The sequence below is a fragment of the Lagenorhynchus albirostris genome, chromosome 14 (genome assembly GCF_949774975.1).
Source record: "Lagenorhynchus albirostris chromosome 14, mLagAlb1.1, whole genome shotgun sequence".
NCBI lineage: Eukaryota > Metazoa > Chordata > Mammalia > Artiodactyla > Delphinidae > Lagenorhynchus > Lagenorhynchus albirostris.
The window spans coordinates 25827012-25847189 of NC_083108.1; positions in this window are offsets into that span (position 1 = coordinate 25827012).

Sequence of the window (20178 nt, forward strand, 5' to 3'; positions counted from 1 at the left end):
AGGCTCATCTAAATTAAAAGAAGTCAGTTCTGTTAACTACTGGACGTTATCCACTTGGATGAATTGTGGGAAACAGCAATATGAACAAAATCAAAAAAAGCAAATAGTTTTATTATACAATACATTACTGGGGACTAAGGATGCCGCTGAGTGGAGGCCTTTAGGGATCTGGTTTAATGAATTCATAAAGTTCTCAGTAGCACATCCAGTGCTCGTGTATAGATAGATGTCCCTGAGGTAGCTGAGCATAAAACATTTTCACAAGCAGGCTTAGATAACTCCAGTCCTGTCCATAGGATTTCCCTCATTTGGGAGACCAGGATTCTACAACAGTTTCTTCTACTTCATGTCCCTAGGCACTTGGGAAAGCCATGCTTCCTCTCTGACCTCAGGGTCCTCATCTGTAGTCTAAGAGGACTGATTAAAAGGATCTCTAGGGACCTTCCCAGCTCCAAGAGTCCATGATTCTATCATTTATACACTCATCCAGCAAATCCTGAAAACTACAGTTTATTCTGTGTCTGGATTATAATTTCTAGCCTAAAGGAGGTCCACAATCACTTAAATATATTCTCTTAGAGACGATCCTCTAAGCAGTGTGATGTTCATTTTAAGGAAGTGCATTGGAAGTGGCAGGTCTTTGGTGGAAGGCTCGCTTTGGGAACCAGGCTACAGCTAGCCATCTGGGTCAGACTCAGTCCCCAGGATGGACTTGCCTCAAACAACGTCTGTATTTCTCAGCAAATGATGTTACATAGAGAGCAGAAATGGAGGAGGCTCCCAAGAACTTGAAAGAGGTGGCAGGAAAAAGCTGAACGTAACGCGTAAGAGCTGAGGCAGGAAGACAGGCTCTGGTTACTTCTCCTCTGTCAGGAGCCTCCGCTTTGGCTGCACAACAATCACACTCCTTTTTCATTTGTGCTTCCAACCAATCCAGTAACTGAAAGGAATTCTAAAGCCTCCTGTCCACCAGAGCATTGCCCTACATGATTCAATTAACCTTTATGGTGGCTTGGGAAGTTTGTGCGATAGGAGAGCCTTGTCTTAATTGGCAGCCTGACACAGACAATAAAGTTTGATCAGCTGAAGAGGGCATCGGGGACATCATTAGCTTCCTCTACCGAAGACTACGTGGTGTGTAAAAGTTGTTTAATTTATGCCGGAGAAGGTAGGGAAGGGGAAACCTGGTTTACATTTCCTGAATTTTTTGCTTATTAAATATTTCACTTCCTTACGTGTAAGAGTCAAATGGGCTCAGTATTTTGGTGTCTGTGCAGCTTCCCACATAGATTTTAATGCTCTGTAATCCACCAAATGATCATTTTCCTGTTATTAAAACTTTGCATTTCACAAGAGGTATTTTGGAAAAACAAACATAAATAGAGACAGATGGGAGGGTTTTTTCCCAAGAGTTTCAAATGGGAGAAATGGGGTGAGGCAGAGGGGGAATAAGCCTGTGTGCTGGAGAAAAATGGCAGGAAGGTGGCCTTGGTGTTGTTTAACTTTCCCAAGAGTAGGGAGTACGGGAGAGGTGCCCTAGAAGCCAGGGGATGATCACTAGGCCGGTGTCTGGATCCGGTCTCATCATTCAGAAGAATTTTAAATCTCGGCTCTTCCAGGAAGCCTTCCTCAGCCAGGAAGAGAACTGACATTTACTGAATGGCTTCTGTGTGCTTGGCCAGTCCAGGTTGTTTCCCTGATTCTCACAACCAGCTATAGGAAAGAGGTATTATTATGCTTCTTTTATGGGTAAGGAATCTGAGATAGAGAAAATTTATAAAACTTCTTGAGGGAGCCAGTCAGTAGGTGATAGTGCTTAAATTCCATCTCAACTCTGTCTTTCTCTTGTATCCCATTAGAAAGAGGAGTGATGGACTTCTTCAAATTGAACCTGACAAAAAGCTCCTCTCTACTAAGTGCATTGCCTTCCCATTTTCCTAGAAGAGACAAAAATGCCTACCAACATAATTTATGTATTAACTAATGTGCACTTAAGAGAGCTTTGAAATGTGTAATGTGCTAAAAATGAACAATTAATTTTCACTCATGCAAAGGCATTTAAAATTAAGTAGAGCTAGACCAATGTAGGTATGATTATCACTGCTTTGCTGTAAATTCTTTTGGAATCAACAAATTGTCATCACGTGTAGAGCAAATGCTCACTCTGAACAAAATGCTCTGCTGACGACAATGTAGGGAGGGGGAAAGGGTGCTGTGTTTTCCAAGAGAGAAGAAAAGGCATGAAAACATGAAAGTTGAGGGTACATGCACCACACTGGCATCCATTCAGAGACACACAAAACACCCACACATACACACAGAGTCACTCCTTACTTCAGGCACTAGGGATATATGCTAAAGCAATAGATACCATGCCTGCCCTTATGGAGCTTACCAACTTGAGGGGAAGATAGTCCCTGAGTAAGTAATTCCAGGTGTAAAGAAGAGGAAGAAAGCAGGTCAGGAGGGGTTTCCTGGAAGAGGAGGGGCTTGGGAACACCTTCAGTGTCTTAGCCTCTGTGTCCTTGGACAATCACTCAGACTCTTCACTTAACCCTCTAATACCAGGATTGGACTCTGTGCTCTCTAAGGTCTTCTCTTAAAACATTGTGACTATGAATGTTACGGGATGTCACTGTCCCAGGGCAAAAGGGCAATGAAGCAATGAGGTCCTCCCTCCTGAGGGCCACCATCCTATAGCCTTCTTCCCAGGCTTCATCACCCAGCACACTTTCCCAGCTGAGCCACTGTTCTGGTACCTTGGACAGCTCCCTCCGCTTTCATTCAACCCCACTGCCATCCCTACGCTCTGGATACCCGGCTCCCTTAGCATCTTCCTGGGCCAGGCCTTTGGTGCCCTCTGACATTTGTGCCAACAGGACCTAGGGCATTAGTACTCTCACCTAATCCTTGACCATTTCAGCTGCAGCCTCTGGAGATGGTGCTTTGGTGGAAAATTCCATGAATGACTGGAATGGTGAGAATCTAAAGACATAGAAGGAGAAAAGACAGCATCAGTGTAGGTGCTTGGGTATTTGGGGGTAGATTATAAGAAAGGGATAGATTACAAGAATTTATCTCAAATTTCACTTTCATGTTAGGCCTCTCTCATGGTCAAATAACTTCAGTGGCAGAAATGTAAAGTTTTAGGGGTGATCTGATGGTTAACCAAGAAACTCTCCTCACACTTTGATGAGTCTCTCTCCTAATTCCTTAATTTCCAGGCTCCATTCAGGCTTATTCTCCCCTGATTGAAAATGTAGGAATAGTTTTATGAAGCAGTAACTCAACAGAAATGATGATGATACTGATGATGATGATGATGATAGCATAGATAATAACAGAGGAGAGGCTCATTTATAGAGCTTCTCATTTTCCATTTTTGTCTTTGTTCAGTCTCAGGTGAACATCAGCTAATCGATCCTCCTGGCATCTCTGTGAAGTATGTAAGAATTAGAATTTCTTTTCAAGAGATACCCAGTTCATTACTAACCAAGGAGGTAGGTGATAAGCTGTTGTCACTGGCCTATCCTGCCCAAAGTCACTGTTAGTGGATCCCCTCCAGTATTAATAGTGGAGCCTGGTTTCTGTGGTCCTCTGGGCTAAGACTGGCACAGAGCAGGCACTTAATAAATTTGCTGGTGGATCAACTAAAACACTGACTGACTAAATAAATGAGTGAGTGAGTGAGGGGCCTGAGAGGTTTGTCAGATGCAGCCCACTTGGGGCCTTTGAATACCTGTGTTCTGGATACTTCTAATTCGTATGGTTTATTTTAGAGATGCTATACAACATCTCTTCTAGTCAATCACAGAGTCTTAAATTCTTCCATTTGCATTAATCCTCACCTTTGCTTGAGTAAGCAGGTCTCTGGGAAGGGGGCAATAGAAACAATATAATGATAAGAGTGAGTTGTACCCTGAGTTCTGTCTAATCCTACATTTCTCACCTCTGCCTGCCCAAGGCTGAATGATTCTCTACAGCAACTCTAAGAAAGCCAAAATGGTCTCTGTGTCTCCAGTTTCTTCTCTTACAGTCTATAGCCACCTCCTTGCTGAATCCAGTTCAGTTCTGTTCACACAGCTGTCCTGATCAGCAAGCAAGCTGGAAAACAAAAGGGCTCTTCCGGACTCTTGGAGCTGCTCCTGACTGCTCCACCTGCATAGACTCTCATCAGCAGACTAGGCTTTCATCAAGGGTTAGCCCTTATTAGCTTTGAGGCCTTGAATATGTCACTCAGTCTTGCTGGGGTCAGTTTTCCTATCCATGAAGTGGGAATAATACCTACATTGTGATGTTGTTTGAATCAACAACAGATGTGTAGTTGGGGTCCCTTTGTTTCTGACAAACCCTTAAAAAGAAAAACAAAATAGGAACACGGGGTCTGGAAGGGAATAATAGAAGAAATACTAGATCCTCAGGAGCACTGAAAATATCCAAGGTCTTTCCTATCCAAGGTCTTTCCTAACCGGAAGTGCACTATGTTCTGGACTGCCTCACCTTTACTCTGCTCCATTGAGCCTCATCTGTACATTGTCCCTTTCCCTTAAGGACCTGCTCATCTTTCTAGTAAATTAACTAGTCCTGAACTAAGGAATTAATGGCTATATAAAAGGTAAAATATAGCTCTTCCAAGTAACCATTAACCTTAAACGCTGATTTTCCATATGGTCAATTTTGGTGTTTTTTTTTTTTTAGGTTATTTTTGTTTTTTATTTTTTATTATTTATTTATTTATTTACTTATTTATTTTTGACTGCATTGAGTCTTCATTGCTGCGCGCGGGCTTTTTCTAGTTGTGGCGAGCAGGGGCTACTCTTCGTTGTGGTGCGCGGGCCTCTCATTCCGTTGGCTTCTCTTGCTGTGGGAGCACGGGCTGTAGGTGCACAGGCTGAAGTAGTTGTGGCACACGGGCTCAGTAGTTGTGGCTCGTGGGTTTGAGAGCGCAGGCCCAGTAACTGTGGTGCACAGGCTTACTTGTTCTGCGGCATATGGGATCTTCCTGGATCAGGGCTCGAACCCGTGTCCCCTGCAATGGCAGGCGGATTCTTAACCACTGCGCCACTGGGGAAGCCCCTCTTTAGGTTATTTTTGTTTTTGCATTTGGTACATTTCCATAATGTTAGATGTTAGTCTTTTCCCATGTGTTATTTAAAATTTTATTTATTTTTACTTTACATAAAGTAAAATTTATTCTTTTTGATATATAGTTTTATGGGTTTTTACAAATGCCATGGTTAGGTGACATCATACCTCCAAAAATTCCCTTTGGAGTCAACCCCTCCCCACCTGGCAGCCACTGATCTTCTCTGTTTCTATACATTTGTTTTCTCCAGCTTTCCAGGTGTCCCATGAGTTTCAGATGGGAAGTGGGTTCAAAGATTTTTTTTTTTTTTGCAGTACGCGGGCCTCTCACTGTTGTGGCCTCTCCCGTTGCGGAGCACAGGCTCCGGACGCGCAGCCTCAGCGGCCATGGCTCACGGGCCCAGCCGCTCCGCGGCATGTGGGATCCTCCCAGACCGGGACACGAACCCGTGTCCCCTGCATCGGCAGGTGAACTCTCAACCACTGCGCCACCAGGGAAGCCCCAAAGATTTTTTTAAGAATTGGTCTACAGATGTAAAGTTGATAACTGCTATTTTTGCTATTAATATTGCAAGATATTGGATATTGTCTCCTAATAGTTTTGGCCATGTTAACCATTATATGGCAGGGAGAAAGAATTTAGCTGGCAGGTCATGTGATCTGTTATTACTGGTAACAACAATCAATTAAACACATGGTGTACCTGAGGTGGGATTTTATTGTGATGGAATTTAAGGGTGTTATCGGGCATTGAATAGGCCCTTCCTGTAGAACCAGTTGGGGGAACAAAAGTGCCGCAGAAACCTCAGAGACTAAGTAATACCTCTCAGTCAGTGATGGGGTTTTCAATAACTGACATAACGTTTCTGATTATTGTTTTATAATACCTTGCACGCTCCCCCCATTACCATTCCATTTTATGACAATGTTAATATACAGATGTTACGTTAATCTGTTTTTTAATTTATCTCCGCTATCCCACATGTACATTTTCAAGTGATTCATTTATTTAGTAGCACCTCATTTATTTTAAAAGTTGTTGTTTTTTTTTCTTAATTTTATCACTGTGGAAGCACTAATGACATTTACACAGGGCTTCACTTTCATTTCTTGCTTCAACCTGAGTCGAGGAATATTCGCTGCTCTTCTCAGGGCCAAGATCACATCCCCTCTGTTTGTGAGCCACTGTCCTGCAGTAACCACGTTCTGGGATGGGTCTCTCCTCCAGCCTTTCCTTCCTGTGGGAAATGTGAACGAGCCCAGGTCTGGCTCAGTGTTGGAGAGCCACCTCCTCCGTCCCCATCAAACATCTTCCTGGTAACATCGACTCTGTCTTTTAGCCCATTTCTACCTCTGAGAATGTTGAACAATGAAGTTGGATTTACACTGGAGTCCAGGCCAGGGCCTGGGATCAGAGTGTTTGGGGCGTGTCTCCTCCCAAGGAGTCTTAGAGATGCCTCCGTTTCAGACAGTGTCACTTCTGACTCTGACCCTGTCCTCAGCTCCACGGTGACGTTCTCCATAGGAGCTGGACATCTCCTCCCATAGCGCTGACCAGCTCAAGCCCATCTGTTCAAACATGAAGTCACCCTCTTTCTCCCAAGCTGGCTTCTCCTGAGATGCTCAGTCCTCCTCAAGGCCCTGCACGTTCCCCCGATCCTACATGCCGTCAGATCCCATGTCCTGCGTATCCTTCCTGCTCAACCTCTTGACTCTCTCGCTTCCAAGCCCACTTCTCCTGCCTGAGCCTCAGGGCTCACCCTCCCCTGCAGCGCTGCACCAGCACCTCTTGCCTCCAGCCTTGCACCTTCTCACCCCACTCCAGGCCAGGGTGTTCTTTTTTTTTTTTTCTGTGGTACGCAGGCCTCTCACTGTTGTGGCCTCTCCCATTGTGGAGCACAGGCTCCAGACGCGCAGGCTCAGCGACCATGGCTCACGGGCCCAGCTGCTCCGCGGCGTGTGGGATCTTCCCGGAACGGGGCATGAACCCGTGTCCCCTGCATCAGCAGGCGGACTCTCAACCACTGCACCACCAGGGAAGCCCCAGGGTGGGGTTTTGATGGGACATAGGTCTCTCTCTCTTGCTTGAAAGCCTTCAAGACCCATTCTTCTCATAGGAAAATATAAAATTCCTTAATCACTTATTTCAGCCCCCTGAGCACATTGGCGGCACCCTCTCACCTCTCTAGCTTCGTCTCTTGTCAGGATTGGCTCACGGGTCTCACAAGCACAAACGTTGGTGACTTAAGACAGTATGTTTATTTGTTGTTCAGGTCACAGGGGTCAGCAGGTGGTGGTGTTGGGAGGGGACGTTTCTTTGCTCGGCACAACAGTCCCTCTGGGACGCTGCTCCCTCCACCTTGTGGATTCTTACCCCTCTAGGTCATCTGTCACCTCTCTTCGGCCTCCTGAAGAGAAAAGAGAGTGTGAATCATAGGGCAGGGACGGGGGCAGGGACAGGGGAGGGCTGGAGGGAGTGCTCTAATGGGTCAATCCTAGAAGTTTCACCTTACGCTTTCTGCCACATTCCACTGGTCGGGACCAGTCACCTGGCCACCACCCCTAACTGCACTGGAGACTAGAACATGTGGCCCAGGCTGGGATGACCGGGAGAAGATGGATGTTGACGAACACCAGGCTTCGCTTCCCGCTGCTTCTTCACGCAGGCTGCTCAGCTGCTGTCTGCCAATTGCATCTGGAGCTTTTCTGCTAAGAAATGTATGTGGTTGACTGACAGAGATGGAACAGACCCCCTGGAGGCAGCAGAGTGAAATGTGATGTGGAGAGCAGGCCTGGGGCAGAGCCCCGCCCTGGCAAGACCAGGCAGGCTGCAGGTGCGGGATGCTTGGGCCTATTTCCTCCTGTCTCATTTCTAGTTTGCCCTGACCAATTCCCCCATGTGGAAGGAATGTCCCAGAGGAGGATGGCCTCCTGTATGAAGCAAAGAAGAGCCCATGGGAAAGGCAGGGACATCTATAAGGACAACAAAGTGCTAAGTGCATTGAGCACAGGGCTTGATAAATACCGATAGACTGATTGGCATTAGGAATCCCGAGCTTATAACAACTAAATGGTGAGGCCCAAACCAGAAACTGTTCTATAAGCCTGGGCTGGGTTGTAACAATTCCGAGTGAAAAATACCACTTTGGTGTGCTTGCCTCACTCCCATTTTGGCTTCAAAAGCCTCTATACCATTGTGCTTTCTCTAATTACCTGAGCACTGACCTTACTTTGTCTCCACTTGTTTTGTTTTTGAACATCTTTATTGGTGTATAATTGCTTTACAATGGTGTGTTAGTTTCTGCTTTATAACAAAGTGAATCAGCTATACATATACACATGTTCCCATAAGTCTTCCCTCTTGCATCTCCCTCCCTCCCACTCTCCCTATCCCACCCCTCTAGGTGGTCACAAACCACCGAGCTGATCTCCCTGTGCTATGCGGCTGCTTCCCACTAGCTATGTATTTTATGTTTTGTAGTGTATATATGTCAATGCTACTCTCTCACTTCGTCCCAGCTTACCCTTCCCCCTCCCTGTGTCCTCAAGTCCATTCTCTACATCTGTGTCTTTATTCCTGTCCTGCCCCTAGGTTCAACAGAACCACTTTTTTTCTTAGATTCCACATATATGCGTTAGCATACGATAATTGTTTTTCTCTTTCTGACTTACTTCACTCTGTATGACAGACTCTGGGTCCCTCCACCTCACTACAAATAACTCAGTTTTGTTCTTTTTATGGCTGAGTAATATTCCATTGTATATATGTGCCACATCTTCTTTATCCATTCATCTGTCAGTGGACACTTGGGTTGCTTCCATGTCCTGGCTATTGTAAATAGAGCTGCAGTGAACATTTTGGTACATGACTCTTTGAATTATGGTTTTCTCAGGGTATATGCCCAGTAGTGGGATTGCTGGGTCCTATGGTAGTTCTATTTTTAGTTTTTTAAGGAACCTCCATACTGTTCTCCATAGTGGCTGTATCAATTTACATTCCCACCAGCAGTGCAAGAGGGTTCCCTTTTCTCCACACCCTCTCCAGCATTTATTGTTTGTAGACTTTTTGATGATGGCCATTCTGACCGGTGCGAGATGAGATTTTGATTTGCATTTGTTAATTCAGCTGCTCGAAGACAAACATCTTCATGGCAGGCACTGCTTTCTTTCCAGGTAGCTTGTCTGCCCCAGCCCTTCTGGCCTTCATTTCCCTGTTGGCCTAACAAAAGAGGAAAGAAAGGTCATGAAAACGCATCTGCAGCAGCATTTCCTCTACTCAGAAAAATGTTATTTTGTCAACTAGGTGACTCCATCCAACTTCCTCCTCTAAACCTTTCTTCCCTGTGATAAAATAAAATTCATATTTTATGGCAAGATGAGAAAAAATTGAAACATAAAAGTTTTCTTTGCCCCTTTGGGCCTCCTTCCTCCTCTTTTGTGTGTGTTGTGCATCTGCTTTCACCAGACCTCCTTAGGAGATAACCTTCCTTCTTAATCTCATCAAGGGTCAAACTCCTTAGCAGACAACATTCCTTCTTAATCTCATCAAGGGTCAAACTCCTTAGCAGATAACCTTCCTTCTTAGTCTTGTAAGGGGCCTCGATGACCCATGACCCACTACTTGCTTTGTTCGTGTAGACCCGGATTGTGTAAACTGTCAATAAAGCATCATTTAATGTACAGCCCTCTGTCTCAAGATCTTATATAGCTGTGCTTTGACCTCTAATGGGCGGAACGGTCCTCAGAACTTTCTGAATGACTGCTTCCCGGGTTATAATCCTCAGTTTGGTTTGAATAAAATTCTCCATTTCTTTCTTAGACCGACTGATTAATTTTTTCATCAACACTTGTTTAGCAATGTCTAAGCCACATGGCTTGCCCTGACTCACATACCTATGTAGCCTAAAGAAGCCCAGGGTCCTTCCCCTTGTCACATGGGAGGTATGGGGCAGTAGACCCATATGGGGCATGTGATGTCACTGATAAACCTGGTATGTCTCCCTGGAGTTTGTCGGTATTAGCGTTTTCCTTTTGCCGCCTTCCCTCAAAGCCCCCATCCATTTCCTACTCTCGCGTGTCCTGGTGCGCTGTGCTTTGCAAAGAGCATTGCCAAGTTTCCAGTTGGGTTTGGCCAGTGGGAAGCAACAGCAGGAGGTCGGGAGTGGGAGGAGAGAGGCTGGGCTATTTCCTCTCCTGCTCTCTATGCGCGCGGGGTGATGTTCTGGCAGGGGCTTCAGGCCTCTATAACCACAGCCATATGGGAAGTGCCCCTCTCACAGCAGTCCCTGCCTCACTAGGCTCCAGTTAAACTATTTCTGCCACTTGCCCCTGAAGACCTAAGGCAGATAATGGTTTCTTGATATTGCTGGTCTTTTGTTGCCTTGACATTCCTCGGTGATTGCTTTAACCCTGGTCATATGTAAATAGTCTCTTCATTAAATTATCTTCAAAATCCCAGTTGAACGGCTCCTCTGTTTACTGTCTAGAGCCTGACGGAGACAGTGGGAAGATATATGGCGGTGGAAGTGGGGCGTAAAGTCATTTAAGTCAGTGTTTCAAACGCTGTCTCAGACTGGTTCCCTGAGAACAGACTCTGTAAAAGAAGAGTTTGGGGGAAGTGCTCTCAGGAAGTACCCCTGTAAGGAGGTAAGGAAGGCAGAACTGGGGGGAGGGAACCGTTGACCTGCCATGTGGTTGCAACTGAGCTCTCAGCTGATTCCGAGGCGGAGCTATAGTGTTGGGGTGGTCCTTGAAAGTTGTTTCAAGTTAAGGCAAAGGGGGCTGGGCACTGTAGCACAGGCTGAGCCCTGGGAAGGGATATAAGATTGGGCAGTGCAGCTTCCTGCAGCTAGGCAAGGCCAGTGCCCAGTGAGGAGCACAGCTGTGAGCCCTCAGCACTGATGGACCCAGCAGCTTGGCAATGGGTATGAAGGTCCTGAAAAAGAGTTCTGGGTGGAGTACCCAATATCCATTAGAGTCCACACCTCATGTCTCTCAGATGCACTTGTTTCTTATAGTAAGTTTATCCTATCTGGTCTTGTTTCCAGGGGAAACGTAGATTTATGGGACAAAGTGGGACACACTGAAGCTGGTCTCAAGGTTACAGCTATGTCCATCATCTCTCACGTACACTAGTTTCACCTCGTTTCTCCTTACCCTCATCTAGCACCTCTGCTCATCTAAGAGGCTTACCTGGTGGGTCACCCAGATCCTCATCCCTGAGAGATTTGAGTCCTTGGTCATCAGCCCTTCTCACGCCATGGAGTGATGCACTTGCCCATTTTCCATCAAAGTTGGGTAGAGGAATATTAAGAGATGCCCCAGTGGATCATCTGGTTGCCATATGTATTCTTCCCTGTCTCTAATGTGCAACAGCAGCCCTACCTCGTCTGGATGGTTAGAATCACTCATTCCAGGGTCATGAATCCTTTTCTTCTTTTTTGCTCCCTTGGCATGTGGAACTCAAAGTGCCCATGTGGCAGCCTCAGCTTAAAATTCAACGGAACACTTACTGTGTCCTCTGGTGGAAATATTCTTCTCGAGGAACCAGCACCTCTAGGCTCACAGAGCTTGAAGTTGGGGGGACAGGAAGCATGACCTCCCCAAATGAGTCTCTGGAAGTGATGGTAAGCAGAGCAACTCCTGCTTCCACCTCTTAATTCTTAGATTCATGTGTTCTATCTAGGGGGTCACAGAGCCATGTAATACTTTTTGATTTAGGATATAGTTTTGGCTATAGTTTTTGACTTAGGATATATACCTCCTGGGGATGGTACCCCATTCTTGCAGGATATCACCCCCATGCTGGTATAGAGCTTCATCTCCAAGAGGCCATTCCGTCAGTCTCTCAGGCCAAAGGCTTTGGGTGATGCAGTATCTGACAGTATCAGTGGATCCCATGGGCAAGTGCTTATGGATGTACTTCCATTGCTGTAAAATGTTTTTTTTTTTTTTTTTTTTTTTTTTGCGGTACGTGGGCCTCTCACTGCTGTGGCCTCTCCCATTGTGGAGCAGAGGCTCCGGACGCGCAGGCTCAGCGGCCATGGCTCACGGGCCCAGCCGCTCCACGGTACGTGAGATCTTCCCAGACCGGGGCACGAACCTGCACCCCCTGCATCGGCAGGCAGACTCTCAACCACTGCGCCCCCAGGGAAGCCCTAAAATGGGTCTTTTGGTCAGAGGCAGACTAATATGGGGTCTTGGATTTGTGGATCAAGCCTTTGAATCGTGGTACCGGCCAAGGTCCTGTGGGCAGGAAATGTGTCAGGCCCAGTCGAGATTAATCTCCGTCCCTTCCAGGGTGAAAGAGGCCTAAGGTGGTAACTCACCACTAAGTGTCTGGTTGGTGTCCTCAGTAGATGACTCATATCAGGAACATGGCTTTGCCCACTCTTGCTAGCCTGCAGGACAGTCAACAGAGACAGTGGTTACATCAGCCTTGTTGAGAGGGAGCCCTGCTGTTCAGGCCGTACCTAGCCTTCACGCCTGCCACCACAGTTTCTCCATTTATGAGTCCATTATGCACGGGGGTGAGCAGTGGGTAGTGATGACAGAGACTGGCTGTTGTCAACTGGCAGAATAACTCTGCGCTTGGCTGTGTAAGATTTGATTCTCCTTCTGATAGGGATGGAAAGAAGACAGCTGCTAGATCAGTGGCTGCACGTCACCTGCCAGAGGCCAAGTTAAACAGTCAACAACAATAACTGGAGTTCTTACCTGGTAAAGTTTGTGACAGTTTACTGTCATGGCCAGGACCCATGGGCTTTTGTAGGGCAGACTGGGAGATTAAATGGATGTGAGACAGGGATCTACGACCCCTACATTTTTTGTCTTTGAGTGTGGCACTAACCTCTACCATATTCATGAGCATACTGTTAGGAGCTAAGCTGTATCCCCCTCCTCCCTGAAAAAAAAAAACATGTTGAAACCCCGAGCCCCAAGCAGCTGTGAATGTGACCTTATATGGAAACAGGGTCTTTGAAGATCATTAGATTAAGATGAGGACATTAAGATGGACCCTAATGCTATATAACTGTTGTCCTTATAAAGACAAGAAATTTGGACCTAGAGGAAGACAGAGGTAGACAGAAGATGATGTGAAGACACAGGGAGAAAGTGTGAAGTGACTCATGAAGATTGGAGTTATGCTGCCCCAAGTCAGGGACCTAAGAAGCTAGGAAGGAGGCCCGGGGCAGATCCTCCCTAGAGGCTTCAGAGGGAGCACGGCCCTGCCAATATGTTCATTTCAGAGTTCTGGCCTCCTGAACTGTGAGACAATACATTTTGTTGTTGTAAACCACCTAGTTTCTGGTACTTTGTTATGGCAGCTTTAGCAAATGAATATACACGCTCACTTATTTGAGTTGTTTGACCCCTTCCTCTACCATCTGACATGGAAATTCTAGCATTACCAGCTTACTGTGGGCCATCACTTTTTCTAAGCTTCAAGAATCATCCTGGCAGCATGTAAGTGCTGTCTTCTGGGGTTTTGCTTGGATGTTAACTCCTGGATAACAAATGGGAGATTGATCCCCTATAGATAAACTCTCCCTTATCCAACTCTGTGCTCCACTGCCCACTCCCATCCTTGCCATCACTCGGCCCAGTACTTTCCCGGGTCCTGATGGTATTTATTAGCTAGATCATCTATCTCCTGCCTTCGAAGGTCCAGTGTATCCTCAGTCTGGTTGCGTTAGGATGTGGCCCTTGTGATTGGTCTGGTTGCAGGAGGGGAGGAGAGGGGTGGGGGGTAGATCTAATGAGGACAAACATTGTCTTGCGGGGCACCTGCCTCATTTGAAACTTCAGCCTGAGCGTGTGGGAAACCACTATCTCTTAGATCTTCTAAAACGGGGGAATAAGACACAGCTGCAGGCCCTGCAGGTCCAGCGGAATCTAAGAGTTCAAGGTCTTAGTGGCACCTACCCAGATGACCCTGTTCCAAGTCTCAGGGTCACTCTTTACAGTTTGGGGCCCTGACCAGATAGTAGACCTGCTGGGCTGAGCGTTCAACCTTCTCTGAAGCTCTCCTACTCTTACAATTCAGGGCTGCGCCTGCACCTCTGCTCTGGCTGCAGGAGCTCATAGACTCCTTAATGCTGCCAAGGCCCTGTGGTCTTCACACTTGGCTTAGGACTGGTCATCAGTCAGCCTGACCCTGTCACTATTCCTCTTCAACAGACCAGTTGTGCTCAGCGACAGCCACTCTATTCTGTAGTCCTTGTAGTTACTTTTACTCATCCGTCTCCAGCATCAGGTATTACACTGGCCTGTCTATCCTCTTCCACTGGGATCCTGCACCAGTTCACCACTGATACACGTCTCAGCAATTGCCCTGCTGCAGTGTGCCTGGAGCTATCTGTACTCCACCGACCAGCGATGGTGGGGTCCTCACTAGCCAGCCACGCATGCAGCTCAAAATCCTCATCTTGGAGTCTGACTTTGAGGATTACAGCTGTTGTACCCGTCTTGGGATGGGTTCCCTGGAACCAGACTGAAATGGGGAGTGACATGCAGATGTCTGATTGAGGGATGCGCTTGGGAGAAGTGAGGAGGGAAGGTTCAACCAGAGGGAGAGGCTGGCCTTCAATGTGGTGGCAAAGAAGGAAGATGTCAGCTGATCCTATGGAAATGGCCTTTCAGAGCTGTCCCAAGTTGAGGCAAAGGCGCTGGGTTTTTTATTTCCCATCAGCCAGTCATTAGCGATGGATCATTCCTTGAGAGTGGGTATAACCTTGGGCATGGCAGGTCCCTGCAGCCTAGGTCAATGCCCAGTGAGCCACACAGCTGTGAGCTGTCAATAGCTGATATTCCTGATAGCTGGACAGTGAATAAGTCAGTCTCGTAAAGAGGGTCTAGGGGCAGCATTAATGTGTCCACTACAAACACGATTTCATATTAAAACACACATGGATTTATGATGAAGTAAAGTCCAACATTTGCAGGAAATTTTAAGATAAAACATGAGACTTCACAGACATTTCCCACCTACTGTGTCCTCCCTACACAAGCCTGCAGACAGGCTCAGCCTTCCCCACCACTGACACAAGGGGCACTTTGGTGAAATGTGTTAGGAGGGCTGCCCTAAGGAAACCTGCTTCCTAGAAGGGCTCGGAGACACCACTGACACCTCCAAGTAAACGTGGGGCCTTGGGGCTCCTCTCCCTGGAGAGTTGTAACTTAAGGCTCATTTCCTAGATTGGAAAGAGAGACAGTGCTCCCTCACAAAGGGATTCCAAGCATCATTAAGCATGTGTGTGAGGGTCGTAGGGGGATGGAGGGGGTCAAGTGCCCTCCCAGTGCCTCTGAGATCATGCCATCTGCACCACCCGAGCAGAACGCTGCTCTAGCCGACAGAGAAGGGTTAAAAGAGGCCCAGGCTATGTTCAGGGTTTGAAGCTCTGGGTGTATTAAAAAATGAAGGCAGGCTAAAACAAGGTTACAAAACTGTTTACATGTAACAAATTATTCCCTTTAATACACACACTTACATACACATTACTGTGACTTTGTATACATATGACCATGTTTGGAATATCATGGAAAGCCTACATTTGGTTTGTGTGAGATACAAGGTCTGGATCAGGCCAAGTCCTATCCGTATACAAGGAAGGCACAGTCCAAGTCAGTGGCTTCTAACTCCAAATGGGACACCTGAAAGTCCCATTTAAACACCCCCAGTTCTAGAATTGCTGTCTTCTTCCTGTACACCTGTCCAACTCTTCCTGTTTCATCACCTCCCCCACGCACCCGCCCACACAGACAAAAGCTTTGCCCTGTATATTTATATTAGGGCATGCTGAACACAGGCCCCATACCCTCTGAGAAACAAAAGCTAGAGGGCCATTTGGTACTGTCTTGATCTCGCTCACACTGATATCTTCCAAATGTATTTGCTATTTGCTCTCGTGTCCCTGCATCCCCCTGCTGTTCCCAATTGTCCATTGCCTATTAGGAACAGTTCTAGCCAAGGTATTTTTTCCCCTATTTATTTGTTCCTTTTTCCCTGGGAACTTCACTATGCATGAGTAACTGGCCTCTGCTGCTGCTTTTGTTTGACATTTTGCATTCGTTAAAAACCAGTCATCTGCATGTTTTATAAACCCGTAGGGGTCTCCCTCCCCTTGATCAATGCTGGAAGTACTCATTAACATCTGGGGAAGTTATGGCCCCAGATAGGGGGGATATGCGACCTACCGAGTATGGTTTTAGGGAATTTGTCTAAAAAAAACACACCATACCAAAGCACTTTATATTCATCGCCAGGGTTGCTCACTAATAGAAATGAGCCTGCGTGCCTTTGGTGCCTCTGTGTATTCCTTTTCCCCAGCATGGAATGCATTTTCCCTTCCACTCTGTTTGTCTAAGGCGACTTCTCTGGGAAGCCCTTTCTGGGCACCTCAGCGGAACCTGATTCCTCCTTTCTTTGAAAACCATGTAACCAACATGCACTGGGCACCTCCTACGTGCCAAGTACAATGCTAGGCATTTCTAGGATTTAATATAAATAAGAAAAGTCCTCTGCCCTTGGGTGTTAATGAGGAAAACAGACACACAAACCCATTATTAGAACTAAATGTAGTGAGAATTTGGATGACATTGTGCAGAAGATAGGAGGCAGGAGAGGAGAGAGGGCCGACCTCTGCACTCGATGACAGGGAAGGGTTCAAAGAGGAAGTGGTCATGCATGTCATGAAGGACTTGTGGTCATTCTGAAGGAGCTCAAAATCTGCTCTGCTGGTCACGGTTTCTCATTTCTCTGATGTGGACCAACCACATCAGAATCACATCACACGAGACAGTTGTTAAAATGCAGTTTCCTGAGAGACACCCCAGACCCGCTGGCTCACAGGGCCTGCATTCTCTCCAGGATAATGGATTATTTGAATACGCCCCCCTCAAAGTTTGAAACATGCAGCTGTGGCAGATGGGGGCCACTGGAGGGTTTGATTTGACTTTTCATTGTTATGTGTTAACCTTTAATATGTAATACATGCATGTGGTAAGTCTCTCTCAACCCCATTTCCCCTGCCCACCAATCCTCCATCCTCCTCTCACCCCAAAAGTAACCATTGTCACCAGTTTCTTAGGAGACTTTCCCGGTGATCATGGTGGCCAGTCACTTGCCTGCTTGGTCTTGGATTCACCCCCTGCCCTCCTCTGCTTTTCCCAGGCTGCTTTGGCCACTGCCTTTTGTGAAGTTTGGTCAATAGGAGGCACTGGAAAATGACTGAAAGGCAGGAGGAAGAGATACTCAGAGAATCTGATTCCCCTATAGCTCCTCCACCTCTGAGCAGGGTCCCTGGCACTCTGTGCCTCTGTGATACCAGCTTCCGTTGGGCAAGCCATTGTCCCAGCCCTGGCTTCTTAAGAATCTCATGTCCTTCTGTTCCTCTAGCTCCAATGTCCTTGATCTCCAGATCACCTGTTTGTTCTTACAGCTCATTCAACTCATTTGAAATGACTTTCCTCTATTATATCTCCTCTATTGAACTGTCTGGCCTGGGAAGCTTTCCTGAATGACTTCTACCTTTGGTTTTGTTTTTTTTTCCCACTTAAAAAATATATCTAGTGGATGGGCGCTAAGTTGCGTTCAACCCACCCTTTCTCTGAGCACAACCAGAAAAGTCAAAGAAGATAAATTTTTTTAAATAACAAAAAACAAAAAACTTCTTTGAAGGTATTAAAGTGTTTTTAAGGTCCAGAGCCAAGATTTAGGGGAGAAGGGAAGATCAGGGAGTTAAGATCATAAGTCCAGGACATGAAGCCAGTTTCTCCCTCAAGTCTAGTGAATCTTTCTAAGATAGCAACTCAGAGTCCAAGAAGCTGAGCAGAGGTTTCAATAGACTCATAGGGCTATGAAATAAAAATGAAAGTTCAGAGCCCATCAAGAAAGAGGGGCCTAACTAACTCAAAGCCTAGCCTAACTAGGCTTTGAGTTAGGACCCCAAAGTGCTAAACCTTAGGAGTAAGGGTGAATCACCAATAGACCCGTTCTTACAGAAACTGAGGGACAACTTTGAGTTATCTCACTTCCTAATTAGAATGAGGTTTATTTGGGATTGCTATGCTTCTTGCCTAGCAGCTCTGCAAAAGTAAGTCCTCTCTGGAAGAAGACAACGTCATCTAGGGGATCCATGTATCTCCATAATTTTCCTCACACTCATCAAACATAACCACGTATATAAGATGACAAGACATAATTGAGAAACCAAGGTGAACCACAGACACTAGAAATAGACCCAGGATGTACAATGATCAGACTTGGACTTTAAAATCACTATGAGTAATGGGTTCAAAGAATTAAAAGATCAATGATTTTAATAGAGAACTAAAGGACTAAATGGAAATTCTAAAACTGGGGAAAAAAACCCATGTTAATGAAAATTAAGAATTCAATAAATTATACATACTGACTGAAGAGAAATTTTAGTAACCTGGAAAATACAGTAAATGTAAATATCCTATTAAAGCACAAAGAGAAAAAAAATCACAGAAATATATATACATACATACATATATATATATATATATCCTCATAATGGATGAATTATTTAACTCTAATTTGCCCCAGTTTCCTCACCTGTAAAGTGATAATAATAATAATAGTAACAATTATATTATATGGTTGTTGTAAGGATTACATGAGTTAAACATATAAATATATTATAAATATAAAACTATATATAAATCTATGAAGCTTCTAGAATAGTCCCTGACATATAGTAGATGCTACGTATTTCTTTTATTGCTATTATTATATCTTAAATATAATAATATAATAATACTGCATACTAAGAATGCAGCATGGCTTCATTCTTTTTTCCTGCTTCACTCTCTTAGTAGCTGTGTAGCATTCTATACCATGTGCATACCATGATTTATTTAAGCAATTCCCTGTTGGAGACATTCAAGATATTCTTATACATAGTTTTGTGTTTATGTACATATGTAACTTTATTGGAGCTTATAGAATCATTTTATAGATGTATAATTTCAAAGAATACATGCATTTTAAAAATTGACAGATATTTACAGTTTTCAGAATGATAGTACTCTCCCACCAGTAGAGTTTGAGAGTGGCTGTTTCCTCACACTTATCAATGCAGTGTATTATTGAACTTTTTGATGTGACCAAACTGATGGTGTCTAACTTTAGGCATACTGACATTTCTTAAACTGTGAATTTGAGCTTCTTTTCATATGTTTAAAAGCCATCTATATTTTATTTTCTGTTCATGTTCTCTTGCCAAGTTTTGTATTGGATAGCTAGGTTTTTCTCTTAGTGATTTGTAGACATCATTTACATAGTTAGGCTATCAACACCTTGTCATTTATATTGCAATTTTTTTTCCTTAATTTGTTGTTTGTCTTTTGACTTTGTTCATGGCTTTTTTTCCCAAGCAGAAAATTTTAATTTTACGTATTCAAATTTATCATTCTTTTCTTTTATGGATTGCCTGTTTTACGTCCTATTTAGAAAGACCTTCCTCACTTGTGTATTTTAATTTTTCTTCCTGTGTTCTATTGAGTGATTTCAAGTTGAGTCACGTTAAGACTGGATTAAAGTTAGAAAAATCATTCTCTGTTATTTAAAGAACATATGGGAGGGGAACAAGGCTAGAGGCAAGGGGCTCAGTTCAAAGGCTTTTTTACTCATTCAAATGAGGAATGAAAAAAGCTTGAGCTTAAAGCAGAACTGGGGTGGGGGGGCGGGTACTTCCTTGGTGGTCCAGTGGCTAAGAATCCACCTGCCAATGCAGGGGATGTGGATTTGAGCCCTGGTCCGGGAAGATCCCACATGCCGCGGAGCAACTAAGCCCATGTGCCACAACTACTGAAGCCTGCATGCCTAGAGCCCATGCCTCGCAACAAGAGAAGCCACCTCAATGAGAAGCCCTCACACCGCAATGAAGAGTAGCCCCAACTCACTGCAACTAGGGAAATTCCGCGCACAGCAACGAAGCCCAATGCCGCCAAAAATAAATAAATAATTTTAAAAATAAATAAATTTAAAAAGAAAGCAGAAGGGGGAACAGACTCAAGACATGTTTAAAAGATAAAATTAAAAGAACTTGAAGATCCTTGGATGTG